The sequence below is a fragment of the Lagopus muta genome, chromosome Z (assembly GCF_023343835.1).
Source record: "Lagopus muta isolate bLagMut1 chromosome Z, bLagMut1 primary, whole genome shotgun sequence".
In the NCBI taxonomy this organism is placed as follows: domain Eukaryota; kingdom Metazoa; phylum Chordata; class Aves; order Galliformes; family Phasianidae; genus Lagopus; species Lagopus muta.
Window position 1 is genome coordinate 20,332,243 of NC_064472.1, and position 17,877 is coordinate 20,350,119.

Here is a 17,877-nt window from a genome sequence, read left to right on the forward strand (position 1 = left end):
ATGTAAGGTTTAGGGTTAGGTTTTCAGAGTTAAGTTAAATTTCCAATGTAACACAAAGTTAAGATACAGAAGTCTGCAGCAAGGGTTCCCAAGCACTCTGAATTTTGTTCAGTAGTGAGAAGGTGCAGTAGGCAGACTGTATGGTCAATCATGATGAGATTTGAAATTTAATGTAGTTTTTGAGAAAATGTCTGCTTTTGATATTTCTCATCATCTAATCATATAATTTCTCATCATGTCACTGTGCTATAGTTAATGTTGTCTGGACATACAGGTGCTTTCGGTATGTATTTCCAGATTTAGGGTGAAAGATTCTGATAGAACTGGAATTTTTTGTAATAAAGTTTAAGACTTTTAGATACTTACCTAAATTAAGCTTGTTGCAGTGATTTGGACTATGGATGTGAATCCACGTTTGGCTGGTTGATTCTGGGCTTTTGTCTGCCCACCATGTCAGTGTTAGTTTTTCATTAAATGTATGGGGTGAAGGGAGGATAGGGAAATAAAACTATGTCAGTCCTGATGTAAGTTGTCATACACTGCTATTGGTTATATCTGTGAACCTGTTCATACTGCATTTGTTCTGATGTGCGCTATTTCTTCTTTTTTTGTCCTTGTTCCTTTCCATAGAACATTCACAGTTGCTATATTCTTGTTTCAATTTTTTTTTTTCATTTTCACTCCAAGAATTAAAAAGGCTATAGCTTGTTATGGTGTTCCAAATATAGGGATAGACAGATGGTTGAGATGATTTTCCTGCAACTATGACCTCTGCAAAGGGATGCTTTGAATTCTATAGGAAGTATGTAGCTATAAAATGGTACTGACTGTGTCCGATACCCTGGAAATGTGTTTTGTTCTATTCCTGAAAGTATCACGATAAATAAGTCAATTGTTGGCTTAGAAAATCCATAAGCCATTGATTTAATAGAAGCTGGTGAAGAAATATCTGTTCTGATAAATACTTCTTTAAAGTAAAACCACTGTTGGAGGCAGAGTATGGGGCTATTGGTTCCTGTACTTTGCTACTCTCTTCTGTGCCTTATTCTCCATGAGGAAAAGTAGCTCACTTAGATAGGGAGGATGTAAGGGAGACTTACATCCATTACTGTATTGCCATTTCTCTGGTGGAGAGTGTTATGCAGAATTCGTTGCTAAATATTTAAAGCTAGATTTTTATATCTGTTAGACAAATAGTGATAGTGCATAGTCAATTAGTGATAATGCAAGTAAAGAATTGCATTGGAATTACCTTTCCTAGGAAAGGGAATTAATTTATCAGATATATGCTTTTATTTATTTATGTCTGTGGTGACAGGAATTGTTTACATGAACAGAGCATCCCTAGAAGACATTTGATTGCTACTGCAGTCTAAATTCAGTTCTTCTTTTATGTCGCTATGAACCCAAGTTAATTTTAGAATTGCTTAGAGTATAGGAGTAAGTTATTAGAGTTATTAGATACAACTTTGCATAACTGCGCTTCTAACCAGAACTTTAACTGACATTTTCAAACAGGTAAATTGTAATTAAGCTGTTTCTTTTCAAGCATGTTTGTTTTTTCTCTGTAGTTTTCTTTATTTGAAGAGGCTCAGAGTCTGATCTTATATTTGAATCTTCAAAAGAGTGAGGGAAATTAGTACTTAAAGTCTTGAATGTAATCAGGGAACTTTTTGTTCTTTATTCAAATAATACTGCTTTCAGTGCAGCTTATTGTGTTTACACAGTGGTGTGCTGGCTGCATCAGGTATATTCAGGCAAATTTCAGGTTTCCCATATTCATAGAGGGAAAAGTCTGCTTGTTCTTTGCCTCTCAAGCTGTACTTGCAACACTGATAATCCCAGGACGCTGTAAAATACAATTATGAAATCCCAAGCAGAAATAAAATAACGTCAAGTAAAAAACATATTGCATATAGCAGAAAATCTTTGGCCTTGGCTGCATTATTGGCAGTGGGATCATCATGCCTTTCATTTAGAAGGATACTATTTTGCTTTCAAGTTATCATTAATTTCACAGACACTTGTAGTTAAGTACAAATTTGAATTTATCATGGCTTCTGTCAGGCATTGAAAGCTCTGTGCAATCCCATACGTGAGTATTGTCATTGTCTTCCTTTCCTGGCCAGCTAGTAATTAGCAATTCCTAGTAAGTTAGGAATTGCCTTCAGTGGTAGAACCCACCAAGTAAATATGTAAGTAGAGGGAGGTAGAGTGAGAGTTTTATATAAAGCTTTGTGTTTAGAAGCATACTTAAGCCTTATTTCTGGCTCTAGATGAGGTAAACAGAAATTAATTTCGTCTGAAAAGCAGATGCACGCTTTGATTTCTACAAAACTCCAAGTTACTGATGAAGTTTTTGTTTTATTCACATATTCTCTGTACCGTATGTGTGAATTAAATTCCCGAGTTTATCTTGATAGTTTAATGGAATAAGGAATTCAGGTGATGATGAACGGGATGAACGTAAATCCCAACCAGATGATTTTTAAGACACAATAAGCTTTCATCAAACCACTCAGAAGAATTAAAATATTACTCAAAGATCCATTAATGGTCTGATATTGAAATCCTATAACCATTCTATGGTAAGACAAAACACAGACTTTAAATGTGTATGAAATGTAAGGCTTCTGCCTTTTAATCGGGGGCAATGTTTGACAGCCCTGAAATAAACTAAGTTGTAATAAATATTCATACTTGGTATAATACTGCAAAATAAGAGGAGGAAAAAAGCTTTATTTGATTGGTTAGATCAAAAAAGGAAAATAGTACTGAGTGAAAGCATCTGTAAGGGATGTTGCTAGAGATCCTTGTGATGCAAGAAGCTATTGTTTCTATGCAGCTATTGTCAGCTTCAGAGAAAACAAAATCATGAAAAGGAGGTCTCTGCCATTCATTTAAGCAACAAACAAAATGAAGAAGGGGGAAGGGAGGGAGAAAAGGGCCAAGTCATCTCAGTCTTTTGGCAGAGAGTATTCACCACTCTGTTTTGATCTACCACGATCTTAAATTCTGTTGTAGAAAAGCTGGAAAACTTCTGCAACCACTAAAACTCAGTGCTGTTCTAAAGAGAGACTTGACTGAATCTGCCTTTGTTCCTGCATACTATAACTGTCTTGGAACAAAAAGGACTTTGACCTGTAAAAATACACAGTTAAAGACTGGAGCGGTAGTTTCAGAAGCAGTTTTAAAAGATTTCAAGGAAGCTGTCTGCAAAGTTGTTTCAAATAACTCCAAGGAATTGCTGACTAAATATGCAAGATATCAAATTATGTTTAGTCTTAAAAAAATAAAAACACAAGACATTGAACTATAAGAAGACATTAAATTATTCTTACAACTACAGTTTGTTATTCTGACAGAAATGATGCAAATGTCATTACCAGTGACTGAAGGAAAACCTTCACTTACGCAGAAAAAAAAATGAGTTACAGGACAGAAAATACAAGAATGTCATATGCTAATGTCTTATTTATCTTTTGAATGATATTTACAACTCTAATTACTTCCTCAAAACTGAGAATTGCAGAGGGCTCAAATAGGGCAGGAGGGTAACCAGTGAGAGTTGTAAAACCTTGTGTGAATATTGGAAATCAGTGGTTCTATTTGTTTGTTTTGGTTTGGGCTTTTCTTACAGTTTGGAAAAGAGACTGCTTCGTGAAAGTTAGTAAGATTGCTCTATGGAAAGTAAAGGATAACTTTTCTTCTAAACAACGCTTTAGTGAAATTGGAGAGTTGGACGTTTGTTTCTTTTTTTAGACGCTCATTAAATGTTTCTGTCTTTTTGGAATGTTGTTTCTCACCTTTAACTAAGCTAATCAGTGTTGTAACAAATGTCCCAGTGGAGCACACTGATGGTTCATCTAGCATGCTGGCAGCAGGTGAGGTTATTCATGAAAATCAGGCCATTATTGCCGCTGACTGCACTATGGTACATTTGTCTTTCATAGATTCATAGAATGGCTTGGATTGAAAGGATGCAAAAGATCAGCCAGTTCCAACCCCCTGCCACAGGCCGGGCCACTAACCTCCAGGTCTGGTACTAGACCTGGTTGCCAAGGGCTCCATCCAACCCGGCCTTGAACGCCTCCAGGGATGTAGTGTCCACAGCCTTTCTAGGTAGCCTGTTTCAGACAGATCTTCTCACCACTCTCATTAAAACATTACCCCTATCATCCAATCTTGAGTTCAAAACCATTCCCCCTAGTCCTGTCGCCGTCTATCCTTGTAAAAAGTTGATTCCATTGCTGTTTATAATCTCCTTTTAAATTTTGGAAGGTTGCAATGAGGTCTCCTCGCAGCCATCTCTTCTCCAGGCTGAACAAGCCCAGTTCCCTCAGCCTGTCTTTGTATTGGAGGTGCTCCAGCCCTCTGATCATCTTTCCCTTGTATCCAGAGTTTTATATTTGGTATGTTAGAAAGTCCAGTTCTGTACAGTCTTGCTAAATGCTTGCTTATGGACCTACTGTTCGTGGGCTTATTGAATACCCTTCTGAAGGAACTTATACTGCCTGACTCATAAATCTCTTGTGGAAGCGAGATCTGGAAATTCACTGCTTTTTCACAAATTCACAAATGCGTTACTGCTGTCATCTGCCTGAAATTTGAATAGAGTGCTCCTAATTCTAGTGTTTGGTGAGTCTGTGATTTGGTGAGTAACTGTTTGCACTTATTTTATCTTTTCTGGTCATAAAGCTTAACCAAATCTACTTGTGGCCTTTTCCTCAGGTGCTTTGACTTCTGCTTTCTTTGTTCTCTTCATCTTTTTATCTCTCTCTAATTCTGCTGCGTGATTTTTTTTGAGTTGTGAAGATTTATGCAAACAGTAGTTAAAATGTGGAGACAGCAAGGATTTATTGTAATTTCATAGTGACACTTTGTTTTACTCTCTAGGTTCTTGAAGATGGTCTGTCTTACTGGCTTTTGTTGTTGGAGCTACCTATTGAATCAGTGATTTTAGAAAACTGTTAACTAATATCTGAGGGGATCTTTTACTTGAGTTACAACTTCTAGTAATGGTTTCAGCACTGTTTACCCCCCAAATTAGATTTTTCTCTTGATGCCTACTTCTGTTTTGAAGCTCTCTGCCACCTTTTTTGTGCAGTGTTTTTTTTTTTTTTTTTTTTTTTTTTTTTTTTTTTTTTTTTTTTTTTAGTTCCTCACTGTTGTGGCATCTGACTACCCAAAAATCTGTCTTTCCAAATGGTAATACCTCAGGCCTAGTATAATTTGGAGTCAGGTTGGAAGATAATACGCAAGTTTTTAGCTAAGGTTTTTAGAATATCTGTATTATAAAGGAAAGTGTCACCTTCTCTGGCTTCCCAGAATGATACATTGGCTGAGAAAGGACCTGAACTGAATCATTTTAGCTACTGTTGCCTGAAGAGCCCTTCTGTGTTTTAGTAGGCCTCAAACTTCCATCTTTTCTTGAATATCCCAGGACAACTGGCATATGCTCATTTTCTAAAAGCATTTTAGTGAGAGGCTACAGTGCAGTATTTTCTCTATTTTTTGTACTGGTCAGAGTGAACTGCCGTAAAAAATTAAGTAGGTGTAGGGTCCTTAGGCATGCTGCACAGACTGCTGAAGTGTACCTATACAAGCATTTCAGTTCATATCAAGATTGAAGCTTGTCCATCATTTTCTTCTGAATTTCAGTAGAATGTTTTGTAAGGTCATTTGGAAAATCATTTAAAAATTATCAAGAGAAAGTTTAGTACTAAAGGTGTAGTGTGTTTAAGAAAGGTGCTGATGGTGAACTTAATGATTTCTATTTAGTAGGGTACCTTCTGGGGTCTGTTTTGGAACTGGCTGGCTGGTTTTTCTTCCATCCATTGTTGTTGTTCATTCCTAGTTATAACACAAAAAGTAACATTGTTCTTGGAAAACTTAATTACTATGCTAGAGTGAAAGCATCAACTCTGTGGAGATTTATGTCGTGGGAACAATATGAAGTATGAAATAAACTGGGCTAGAACATAATGGCACAAAGTAATCATATGTTTACTATGAAGTAGGAGTTCAAAAACAGCAGGATCTAGTTAATCAACAAACAACTGTGGACCACCAGTGTGAAGTGGCAAAGAAGTGAATGGAATTTCAGAATTGCTGTAATTTGGCAGTGCGTATAATTTGGCAATGTGGAGTTGTATATCGGCTGTTGCACATCATCTCAGTTGCCAGTGTTGAAAAAGGAGATACTTGGATTGAAACAAATACAGGTGTCTTTTATGCTATTCCAGTACAGGTGTCTATATACTAGTTATGAAAGAAAGAGTAGTAAATGGCTGTGACCATGTGTAATCTAGAAAAAAGTTTATGTATGTTGACAGTGAGGTGCTAGTCCAACTTTCTGGGATGAATAACAGAGGCAATGGCCTAATATTGTAAAAGTGACATGTGTTCTTCTTATTAAAGGATTGTATATAGGAGTTATGATAATATGCATTAGATTTGATTGGTCTGGTGCTTCCTTCCAAGTTATATGTAAGTTATATGGTAAACTTGGCTGTTCTCTAAGGTAATAGGTTGACTGGCATGGTACAGTAGAAATAACTGCTTGATAAATATCTAGATATGAGTGCATCTGTTAGCTGTTGTGATGTGATGCTTCTTTATGAATCAAGCAGCGTGAGGAACAAGTCTTCTGACTCCTGACGCTGACACATATGGAAGCAATATGGAGCTATAGCTTCCAAGTTCTACAGCAGTGAGTTCCTTTTTCAGTCTTTTGTAAAGCTAATGTCATGACAGCCATTGATCTCACTGGCAATGAAAGCTTCTGAAAGTAAATAAAAGCAGGATATGAGAAGTTCACTAATATGAAATAGTGTACTTTGAAACGAACCTGCAAGAGTGCTGACTCCACACCTGACCTGGACCTGTATTGAGGAGAAATGAAAAATACAATGCTTTGCTGACTGGTGAAGCCACAAACTTGCTTTAAATGTAAAGGGAAATCTTAGAGATCATTGTGGAAGCAGAAAAAACAATAGTGAATTGCAGAATGGAAAGACTGAAGAAGAAAGAACTATTGGAGTAACACAAAGTTGAGGGGACAGTTGAAAGACACAGCCCTTGGAAATGCTTTTGGAGGAGGTGTGGTAATGAAAGCAATTAACAAACTCAGCTAGACTGAGCAAGTAGAACTGCGGTTGAATTGGTAGGAATGGAAGGAGTTATTGATCTTGAATACAAGGAGGACTAAAAAGTGCTTGTGTTTTGTTGTGCTCTTTGTATTTTGAAGCTAAAGTTCAGTGGCATGTGAGCTTTGTGTTTTGTTTTGTTTTGTTTTTTTTTTTTTAATTTTTCCTCCTCATCTGTCTGAGAATTGTCAGTAAGATCCATGACCTCCTAGTGCAGGGAGAGACATGGTAAGCACTGGCAAAACTGACAGGTACTCTACCACAGTTGATATCACTGGAGACATCCCAACTGGAATTCTATTCTTCCTTAGAATTTGTCATGGTTCTATCTTTTGTTTTTTTTTTTTTTTTTTTTGGTTTTTTGGTTTTTTGGTTTCAGTATTCCACATCAAAACATCATGCAGTGTACAGGGCATTAAAGTGTCACTGCCCCAATTCCAAGTTCCTATCCCTGTACCTTACAGCAGTCACGGGATCTGGCCCTTCCTGGTGGGGGGGGGCGCTCTCTTGCTGCCTTGCAGTGGGTGCTGGAGGGTGCTTTCCTAGCCGTTCCAAGCTTTTCAGGTTTGAATCGGTCCCGGGAACTCTCTCTCTCATCTTGTCTGATTTATTCATCTCAATTTCAATTAAATTGTATATATAGTGTTATCTTGTATTCCAATATTATAGTAAAATAAGTTTTCCTCCATAGATTGTTGCCGCTGCTCTTTTCCTCCCTTCCTTCCTTCCCATTTTTTGTGGGACTGGGGTGGGGGGGGAGGGCAGAGGCCTGTCGCCCCTGTCACGGACATAGATTGATCTGGTCAACTCCGTGACAGATTTTTGGCGCCCAACGTGGGGCGAACTGCTTTTTAGCTTTTAGAACGAATCTCTTTTTCTCTCTGCTCTTAGAGAGCTTCGTTAGGGAGCATTATCAGTAGTTCAGGTTTCTGTGCTGGAAAACCTGACCTTGAAAGATTAGGCGTACTGCCAGTGTTCTGGGATATTTGTAAACTTTGAGCACTACTTAGTCTGGGTAGTGCCTTTTTTTCCTTTTTTTTTTCCCTGCTCTTGTTAGCTTCAATTCATTAACCCCTTTTTAGCAGGCACCACCGATGAACCCACTCGTTATCGTGGGGGCACTGTGTAAAGGATTTAAAGCAATGGTGTTAGTCACAACCTACTGGCCAATAATCCAGCTCATAATTATGTGTTGTGGAATTGCAACCATATATAGGTACCTAATGACACTGTTGGAGACACCTATGTTTTACCTACTTGCAATGTGGTATGATTTGAATTTTGACATTTACATCCCAGAAGGAATGGCTAATTTCACAAACAGCTACATCCCAAATGGAATAGCTAATTTTACAAACAACACGATGTTCAGAAAAAAAATGACGGAGCAAGTGTCTCAACTGATTAACCGTGACAAACCTGTAGCAGTATCAGAAATGCTTGATGAAGATCAGGATAATCAAATGAGTCTAGCGAAGGAGGTGAAGGAGATGATGAAATTTATGCGAGCCCACCTAATTAAAGACGATGAACCTTCCTTCTTACATGCACCATTAAAGATCTCAGCTGTCAGAGGCAAACGCTCTCCGGCTCAAGTAAGGGATAATACACTGCGAATTGTCTTATGGTATTACCTACGTGATCATGGAGAAGACATGAGGAAGTGGCACGGTGAACCTACTGCTGTACTGCGAGCCCGGGTGAAAGAATTACAAGGCAGATCAACCACCAGTGCAGTTGCTCCAGTTACCACAGGTAATGAATAGGGGGGCCCTGCCCTCAGTCAGGGGGGGGAAAGGGATAATAGAGTATATTGGACTGTGTGGATTCGATGGCCTGGCACATCAGAACCACTGAAATATAAGGCCCTGGTGGACACTGGTGCACAGTGCACTCTGATGCCCTCAAGTCATGAAGGGACAGAATCAATCCATATTTCTGGAGTGACCGAGGGCTCTCAAGAATTGACTGTGTTGGAGGCTGAGATAAGCTTCACTGGTAAGGACTGGCAGAAACATCCTATTGTGACGGGCCCAGGGGCTCCATGTATACTAGGTATTGATTATCTCAGAAGGGGGCATTTCAAGGATCCTAAGGGGTATCAATGGGCCTTTGGAATAGCTGCTGTGGACACAGACAACATTAAGCAGCTGTCTGTTTTGCCTGGCCTGTCAGAAGATCCATCTGTTGTGGGGCTGCTGCGAGTAAAAGAGCAACAGGTACCAATTGCCACAAAAACGGTGCACAGGCAGCAGTACCGCACCAACAGGGATTCTTTGCTCCCCATTCATAAGTTAATTCATCAGCTAGAAAGCCAGGGAGTGATCAGCAAAACTCACTCGCCTTTTAACAGCCCCATATGGCCAGTGCGTAAAGCCAGTGGAGAATGGAGGCTGATGGTGGACTACCATGTCCTGAATGAAGTCACACCCCCACTGAGTGCTGCTGTGCCGGACATGTTAGAACTCCAGTATGAACTGGAGTCAAAAGCGGCCAAATGGTATGCCACCATTGACATTGCTAATGCCTTCTTTTCCATTCCTTTGGCCAAAGAATGTAAGCCACAGTTTGCTTTCACCTGGAGGGGCATTCAGTATACCTGGAACCGTTTGCCCCAGGGGTGGAAACACAGCCCGACCATTTGCCATGGGTTGATTCAAACTGTACTGGAACAGGGCAGTGCTCCTGAGCACCTGCAGTACATTGATGACATCATTGTGTGGGGCGATACAGCAGAAGGAGTCTTCACGAAAGGAGAGCGAATAATCCAAATTCTTCTGCAAGCTGGTTTTGCTATTAAGCGAAGCAAAGTGAAAGGACCTGCCCAGGAGATTCAGTTCCTAGGTATAAAGTGGCAAGATGGCCGTTGTCACATCCCGACAGATGTGATCAACAAAATCACTGCTATGTCTCCACCCACTAGCAAAAGAGAGACACAATCTTTTCTGGGTGCAGTGGGCTTTTGGAGAATGCATGTTCCAAACTACAGCCTCATTGTAAGCCCCCTTTATTATGTGACGCAAATGAGAAATGAGTTTACATGGGGCCCTGAGCAGCAGCAGGCTTTTGAACAGATTAAACAGGAGATAGCCCGTGCCGTGGCCCTAGGGCCAGTACGGACGGGACAGGGTATAAAGAACATCCTCTATACTGCTGCTGGAAAGAATGGTCCCACTTGGAGTTTGTGGCAAAGAGCCCCAGGAGAGACCCGAGGCCGACCCCTGGGATTCTGGAGTCGAGCCTACAGGGGGTCGGAAGAGGGCTACACTCCAACTGAGAAGGAGATCTTAGCTGCTTATGAGGGGGTTCGGGCTGCTTCTGAAGTAGTCGGTACTGAAACACAGCTCCTTCTGGCACCTCGACTGCCAGTGCTGAACTGGATGTTTAAAGGAAAGGTTCCCTCCACCCATCATGCTACTGATGCCACTTGGAGTAAGTGGATTGCACTGATTACACAACGAGCACGGATGGGGAACCTCAGTCGTCCAGGAATCCTAGAGGTCATCATGGACTGGCCTGAAGGTAAAAAGTTTGGAACACCACCAGGAGAAGAAGTATCACGTGCTAAAGAAGCCCCACCATACAATGAACTACCAGAGAATGAAAAGAAATATGCCCTGTTCACAGATGGATCGTGTCGTATTGTGGGAAAGCATCGCAGATGGAAATCTGCTGTGTGGAGCCCCACACGACAAGTTGCAGAGGCCACTGAAGGGAAAGGAGAATCAAGCCAATTTGCAGACGTAAAGGCTGTCCAACTGGCCTTAGATGTTGCTGAACGGGAGAGGTGGCCAATGCTCTATCTTTACACTGACTCGTGGATGGTAGCAAATGCCTTATGGGGGTGGTTACAGCAGTGGGAGCAAAATAACTGGCAAAGAAGGGTCAAACCTATTTGGGCTGCTGAACTGTGGAAAGACATTGCTGCCCGAACAAAGACTATAGTTGTAAAGGTGCGTCATGTAGATGCTCATGTGCCCAAGAGTCGGGCTACTGAAGAACAGCAAAACAACCATCAGGTAGACCGAGCTGCCAAAATTGAGGTGGCTCAAATAGACCTGGACTGGCAGAACAAGGGTGAATTATTTCTGGCTCGGTGGGCCCATGAGACCTCAGGTCATCAAGGGAGAGATGCAACATACAAATGGGCTAGAGACCAAGGGGTGGACTTAACTATGGATTCCATTGCACAGATTATTCATAACTGTGAAACATGTGCCATCATCAAACAAGCCAAGAGGATGAAACCTCTCTGGGAGGAAAGGCGATGGCAAAAGTACAAATATGGGGAGGCATGGCAGGTTGATTATATCACCTTGCCACGATCTCGCAATGGTAAGCATTATGTGCTTACTATGGTGGAGGCAACCACTGGGTGGCTTGAAACATATGCAGTACCCCATGCTACCGCCCGAAACACCATACTGGGTCTCGAGAAACAAGTCCTGTGGCGACACGGCACCCCAGAAAGGATTGAGTCAGATATTGGGACTCATTTCAAAAATTCTCTTGTAAATACTTGGGCCAAAGATCATGGCATTGAGTGGATTTACCATATTCCCTATCATGCACCAGCTTCTGGTAAAATTGAACGATACAATGGATTGTTAAAAACGATGCTAAAAGCACTGGGTGGTGGAACATTTAAGCACTGGGAGAAGCATTTGGCAGAAGCCACCTGGTTAGTCAATACCAGAGGATCTATCAATCGTGATGGTCCTAACCAATCCAGTTCCCTACATACTGTAGAGGGAGATAAAGTCCCTGTTGTACATGTAAAGAACATGTTAGGAAAGGCAGTTTGGGTTCTTCCAGCTTCTGGAAAGGGCAAACCTCTCCGTGGTACAGTTTTTGCCCAGGGACCAGGATCCACTTGGTGGGTAATGCAGAAGAATGGGGATGTCCAATGTGTACCACAAGGAAACTTGATGCTGGGGGAGTGCAGTTACTAATTCTATGTATATGTATATAGCCATGTGTGCATTTTAATCATCTTTTGTTTGTTTGTATATATGTATATATATATTTTAAGCATGATGTAACGATGTAGAATAAGGGGTGGAATGTCATGGTTCTATGGTTTTTGTTTTTTTGTTTTTGGGTTTCAGTATTCCACATCAAAACATCATGTAGTGTATGGGGCATTAAAGTGTCACTGCCCCAATTCCAAGTTCCTATCCCTGTACCTTACAGCAGTCACGGGATCTGGCCCTTCCTGGTGGGGGGGGGCGCTCTCTTGCTGCCTTGCAGTGGGTGCTGGAGGTGCTTTCCTAGCCGTTCCAAGCTTTTCAGGTTTGAATCGGTCCCGGGAACTCTCTCTCTCATCTTGTCTGATTTATTAATCTCAATTTCAATTAAATTGTATTATATTGTGTTATCTTGTATTCCAATATTATAGTAAAATAAGTTTTCCTCCATAGATTGTTGCCGCTGCTCTTTTCCTCCCTTCCTTCCCATTTTTTGTGGGACTGGGGTGGGGGGGGAGGGCAGAGGCCTGTCGCCCCTGTCATGGACATAGATTGATCTGGTCAACTCCGTGACAGAATTTTTCCTGGAAGATTTCAATAGATACTGCTAGGCAAAGAATTATTGTTTTTTTTCCTCTCAGAGTTCTCTAAGCAGCAAAGTCCTTCCACTAAAATTCTCTGCACTGGAGCCTACAGCACAAGTGAGAGCTTTCTAGATTACAGTAAAGCTGTATGCACTGCTTCTTGATTCACAACTTCACATCTGAACATACAATAAATGTGTTTTGTATATAACTTGGATGTATATTCTCTTCAAAAAAGAGTGAAAGAAATTCTATTTTTGGCAATTTTAATTTTTGAATATCAAGTGGCAGAGAGTGTCAGTAAAACACGTCCAGATGTCTGTGTGATAACACCGTGTTAGTCCTTTGTGAATATGATTAGGAAAATCACGGCTGTTTCACAAATGGCCACAATAGTCCCAGAAGTGATGTGTAGCAGTGGTCATTAAGTTGTACTGTACCTTTGTATTGAACTATTCACTATATCACTTACTACTGATGCACATAAAAAACTTCACTTAGCTGACCCGATCACTGTCTGAGCTAATGTAACACATTTGTGTTTCCAAAAAGTGGCAGTTACAGAGGATGTAACGTAAGCTCTGAGTTTCCTTTCCAGAGCATTGGATCTCTTGACATGATCATAGACTGAGCAAGCTAGTAATGATTGCCTGGTTTTGAGCTGACAAATCTTAAACAATTGTTCTGTAATGGTAGGGTGTTTAAAGTCTTGCTGCTGTTTTGGGAGGAAGGAATGAGAAATCTCTAGAAATCATGAAGTTTTCCTTTCTGTAGCCTGATTGAGAGCATGTACTGAGTTGTAACTTTTGGATCTCCTAAGATTTCTAAAGCTTTCTAAACTTCTAAGTTAGCATAAGAAGTACAAATGCAGTTTCATTTTAGGCCACTTCACTCTAATTATTTGGGAGGGTGGGGAAGACTGTGGCCTTTCTCCAGCCTTATTTCTTAAGTTACTTAAGAAAGCAAAGAATTGTTTATGTGCTGACCAATGCTTTAGCGCAGGCATTTAATTTAGAAAATATAATTTAGAAAATGCCAGCTCATGTTTACAGCTGGTAACTTGAGTTTCTGAAAAGTAACAGAAATACAAAAAGGGTATGAATTTAGTATTGTAATTGATCACAACTTCAGAGTTGTGGCAGTTTCAGAAGGTTTTGCAGATGGAAAATGCTGAGTTTTCTCAGAGGTAAAGATCTAAATATAGCTCAGGGTTTGCTACGAAGCAATAGCTGGTATTGCTACCTATAATGAGGATTTGTTAAAATGTTTGATGTACCTAAAACATTTTTCTGCATCAGTGACTATTACAATATGAATATTTTGTTATTTCTGCAGATAGTTCTTGCTTTCTTTACTTCTTCTGAGTGGAGAGTTGATGTTTTTCACTTGCATTGATAAGGGTGAGGATATTGTAATGTGTATTTTGTGGCTCCATATATGTTTAGTCTTACTTTTGCAGTGTTGTTTTCTGTGTGCTCTGGCTTTACAGTCTGACACAACTTAATTACACAAACAGCACCCTTTTCAAATAACTTACCGGTTTTGAATTCAGTAGCGGTGTAAATGTGTCCCACAAAAATGTTCTGCCTGTGGTGTGAATTCTAATCACAGAATCATTAACATTTGGAGAGGATCTCTAGGACTATCTCATCCAGCTGTCAATCCATCACCACCATGGCCATTAAACCATGTCCCTCAGTGCCACAGATGTCTTTTTCTTGAACACTTCCGGCGATGTGACTCCACCACATCCCTGGGCAGCCTGTTTGAATGCATTACCACTCTTTCATAGAAGAAATTTTCCCCCACATCCAACCTAAATCTCCTTGGCAAAACTTAGGACCATTCCCTCTCATCTATCACTAGTTATCTGGGAGAAGAGGCTAACTCCCACCTCACCACAACCTCCTTTCAGATAATTGTGGAGAGCAATCAAGTCTCCCCTGAGCTCTTCTCTCCTGACTAAGTAATCCTGTCTCCCTCAGCCATTCATCACAAGATCTGTGCACCAAACCCCTCAAGAGCTTTGCTGCCCTTCTCTGGGCATGCTCCAGGGCCTCCATGTCTTTGCTATAGTGAGGGACCCGAAACTGAGCATGGTAGTTGAGTTAGGGACACACCAGTGCTGAGTACAAGGTGACAGTTACCTCTGTGGTCCTGCTAATTACACTATTTTTGATACAAGCCAGGATGCCATTGGCCTTATTGGCCACCCGGGTACACTGCTGGCTCATGTTCAGGCTAGTGTTGAGCAGCACTCTCGGATCCTCTTCCTTCTTGCAGCTTGGCAACCACTCTATAGCCATGACTATCGGAAAGGCTGTTGTGGCCAAGGTGCAGGACTTGGCAATTAGTCCTGTGGAAGCTCATACAGTTGACCTCAGCCCAAGTGATTGAGCCTGTCCAGATCCCTTTGAATGGCCTTTCTACTCTCAAAAGCTGATCAACACTTCCTCACAGCTCAGTGTCATCTGCAAACTTGCCAAGAATTTTCTCAAATGTGTCCATATGGATCATCAATATAGATGGTAGCAGTGTTGGCCTCAGTACTGATCTCTGAGGAACACCAGTGATGACCTATTGCCAGCTGGATTTAATTTAAACCACCACCGCTCTGGATGTCCTGGCCATGCAGCCAGATTTTTTACCCAGTGAAGACTGTACCTATCTAGGTCATGATCTGCCAAACACATGTGTAGAGGAACTGGAAATCAGGTGAAGAATCAGTGCATCACCTCTGTCCCTGGACTTTCTTCTTTTGTTTTTGAGATGTCTGCGAACATATATATATATATAAAATCATGTGCTTTTTGGTTAATCATAACATGCATTCATGTTTGCATGAACATGTTTACATTTCAGATTTTCATATCAGCTGTAGAAAATACACCAAAAATGGGAGATGTTGTCTTCAGCCGTATACTGCAGATTGATTTGGCTCCTGTACTCTTAGCATTTGCAGCTTGGTCTTGCTTTACATGCTAGGCAAGGTTTATGCCAGCCTAATTAGTTGCTTGCATTCCTGAATTTCACAGCTGCTGTATTCAGCTGTGTACTAGAAAAATATAAAGGAATACTGTTTGCAGAGAGCAAGAGGCAATTGTAAAGATGTAAATGTGCTTTGTGGCGGTTCAGTAACATGTAAACTTTTAATAACATATGAAGAATCTCAGGGAACAAATTGTATGGGTACAATGCCAGTTTAAACATTGTAGTATATACATTTTCTGTTTAAGCCAAGAATATTTGGAAGTTGGACATACCATTTTTGTTTGTTTTATTTTTTGTTTTGTTTTAGTTCAATCCTGGCTGTCTTGGCCAGGGAGTGGATGAAGTCTGGCATAGAGATGGAAGAGTTATTGTGATTCTTTTGTTATGGCATGTTGGCTTATTGTGCTTGTGAGAGGATTTAGTATTTTCTATTCATTCATCAGCCTACTTTGATCTCTTTTCACTTGCTATGGCAAAGATTAAACCTTTAAAAAAGATTAATTGTTATTTATTCTGTATTGAAAATAATCAGACAAGGAACGGGCAATGTGATATCTTTGTGATTAATGCAGTGTTACAGGTTTCAGCTGTGAACAAAATGTATAAAACCTGGTGACATGCTAATGAATATTGTAATGTTTTATGCTACATGTTTCACTAACTTTACATCTTTCACAAATCAGTTTTCCTTTGACAGCTGGGCCTTCCCTTAAGAAAAAAAAATTATATTTATTTAAACTTGTTAGGTCTTGCCATTTCCCTTGCTGATGAAAAGTTTTCTGTGTCCTTGCAGTAAGCTGTTTGTTCCCGCACTGCAGGGAAAGAAGTGGGCTGTATTTCTATTTTGCTGGCAAATCAGAGAACTCATTAAAACAGTTCTACAACAGAGTGTTCTTGAAGAAAATTAAGTCACTAACGGTTATTTACTAGCTGCAGAAAAATTATCAGACAAGTATACTGAGAATGTTGCACAAAGAAAATTTGCACAGAAATGTTCATCCGCAGAGAATTTACAAAGAAGTGCAGGACTTTTCTGCTGAGTGAGTGTGCTTCAGCATGGTCACCAGCAGAATTAGGACGTGGTCCTGAGGGAAGGATGTACTTGCACAACATTGTTTGGGTGTTGAAAAAAGGAGAAACATCAGTGTGTGACAAGGACGGCATGGCTGTGGTTCCTGCTCATGTGCCTGCTTTTGCAAAATCCATGCTGATATGCACAGAGGAAAGTGAAGACTGTGCTCTTCATGCATATTGCTTGTTGTGTTGAATGAGCATGGTGTAAACATGGCAGTGAGAGTGTTACCATTTACTTCCTCTCTGTGAGCAACTTAAACTACCAGTATTGCCATGTGAGAATCTAGACCTTGCCTTCATGTGCATGTGAGTGCTGCTGGGACATGCATGGGAGTGCTGCTCAAGAATCACAAACAGCAGTGTTTGTTAAGTAATAAGTAAATTATATATGGTTCAGAGACATGAAAACTAGCAAAGGAAAGGAGCCAAAGAGGAAGACTTTTTTTTTAAAAAAAAAAAATAAATTAACTACTACTCAACATCCTTAAGTGGAGAATTGAATCTTATGCTTGGGGCAAGTACAAGTGCAGAGTTTAGAAGTGGTTATGTAATGTAACGTTCACTGTGAGGTAAATGCTGCAAATGTGAAAGCACTGCTGCCTGGAGTGCCAGCTGCTGCATGCATCCCTCCATTTGCTTTGCTTTTGTCTGAGTTGTATTCAGTCCATCCCTCTGAATGCTACATCAGACTGCAAAGATCTGCTGGTACATTCCTGACACTTGCAGTATTTCTTTTTTGCCTAGGTATACCTGGCTGTGAATGATTAGGCAGCCTTTACAACAAAAGAAGTGCTAAAAACATACATCTGTTACTTGTGCTATTAGGTGAGATAACTTGAGATACCATTTAAGATTTTTCTTCTTTTCTTTCCCTCAGCGGTCCCTAAAAGACTTAGAATGTATTAAAAAAAACTTGCTTTAAAAGACTACCAAATTATGTCTGAGATAGCTAAACCAGAATTTTAAGCAACATATGGAGAGAAAACATGGGTGAGTTTGGGGGCTGGGAGTTTTAGTAAAGGAGAACTACAGAATTGTTTATGTTGACAAAGACCTTCAACTGTTAACCTGACCCATGAAGTCCCATTACTAAAATGTGTCCTTAGTGCCACA

At 40.3% G+C, this 17,877-nt stretch overlaps 2 protein-coding genes across 6 annotated transcripts in view; both read left to right on the forward strand.

Moving 5' to 3' along the window:
* The window catches only part of IPO11 (importin 11), a 483,265-nt gene that overhangs the window by 344,288 nt on the left and 121,100 nt on the right, over nt 1-17,877 (forward strand). The gene's annotated exons all lie outside the window — the stretch shown is intronic.
* Nucleotides 1-17,877, forward strand: part of KIF2A (kinesin family member 2A) — a 56,281-nt gene that overhangs the window by 5,830 nt on the left and 32,574 nt on the right. The window contains exon 1 of one of the 5 annotated variants that reach the window (XM_048930650.1): nt 7,694-7,712. The exons of the other annotated variants lie outside the window; for them this stretch is intronic. The gene's annotated coding sequence lies outside the window, so the exon portion shown is untranslated. Of the gene's footprint in view, nt 1-7,693; nt 7,713-17,877 lie in introns of those variants that run through there. 5 annotated transcript variants of the gene reach the window in all.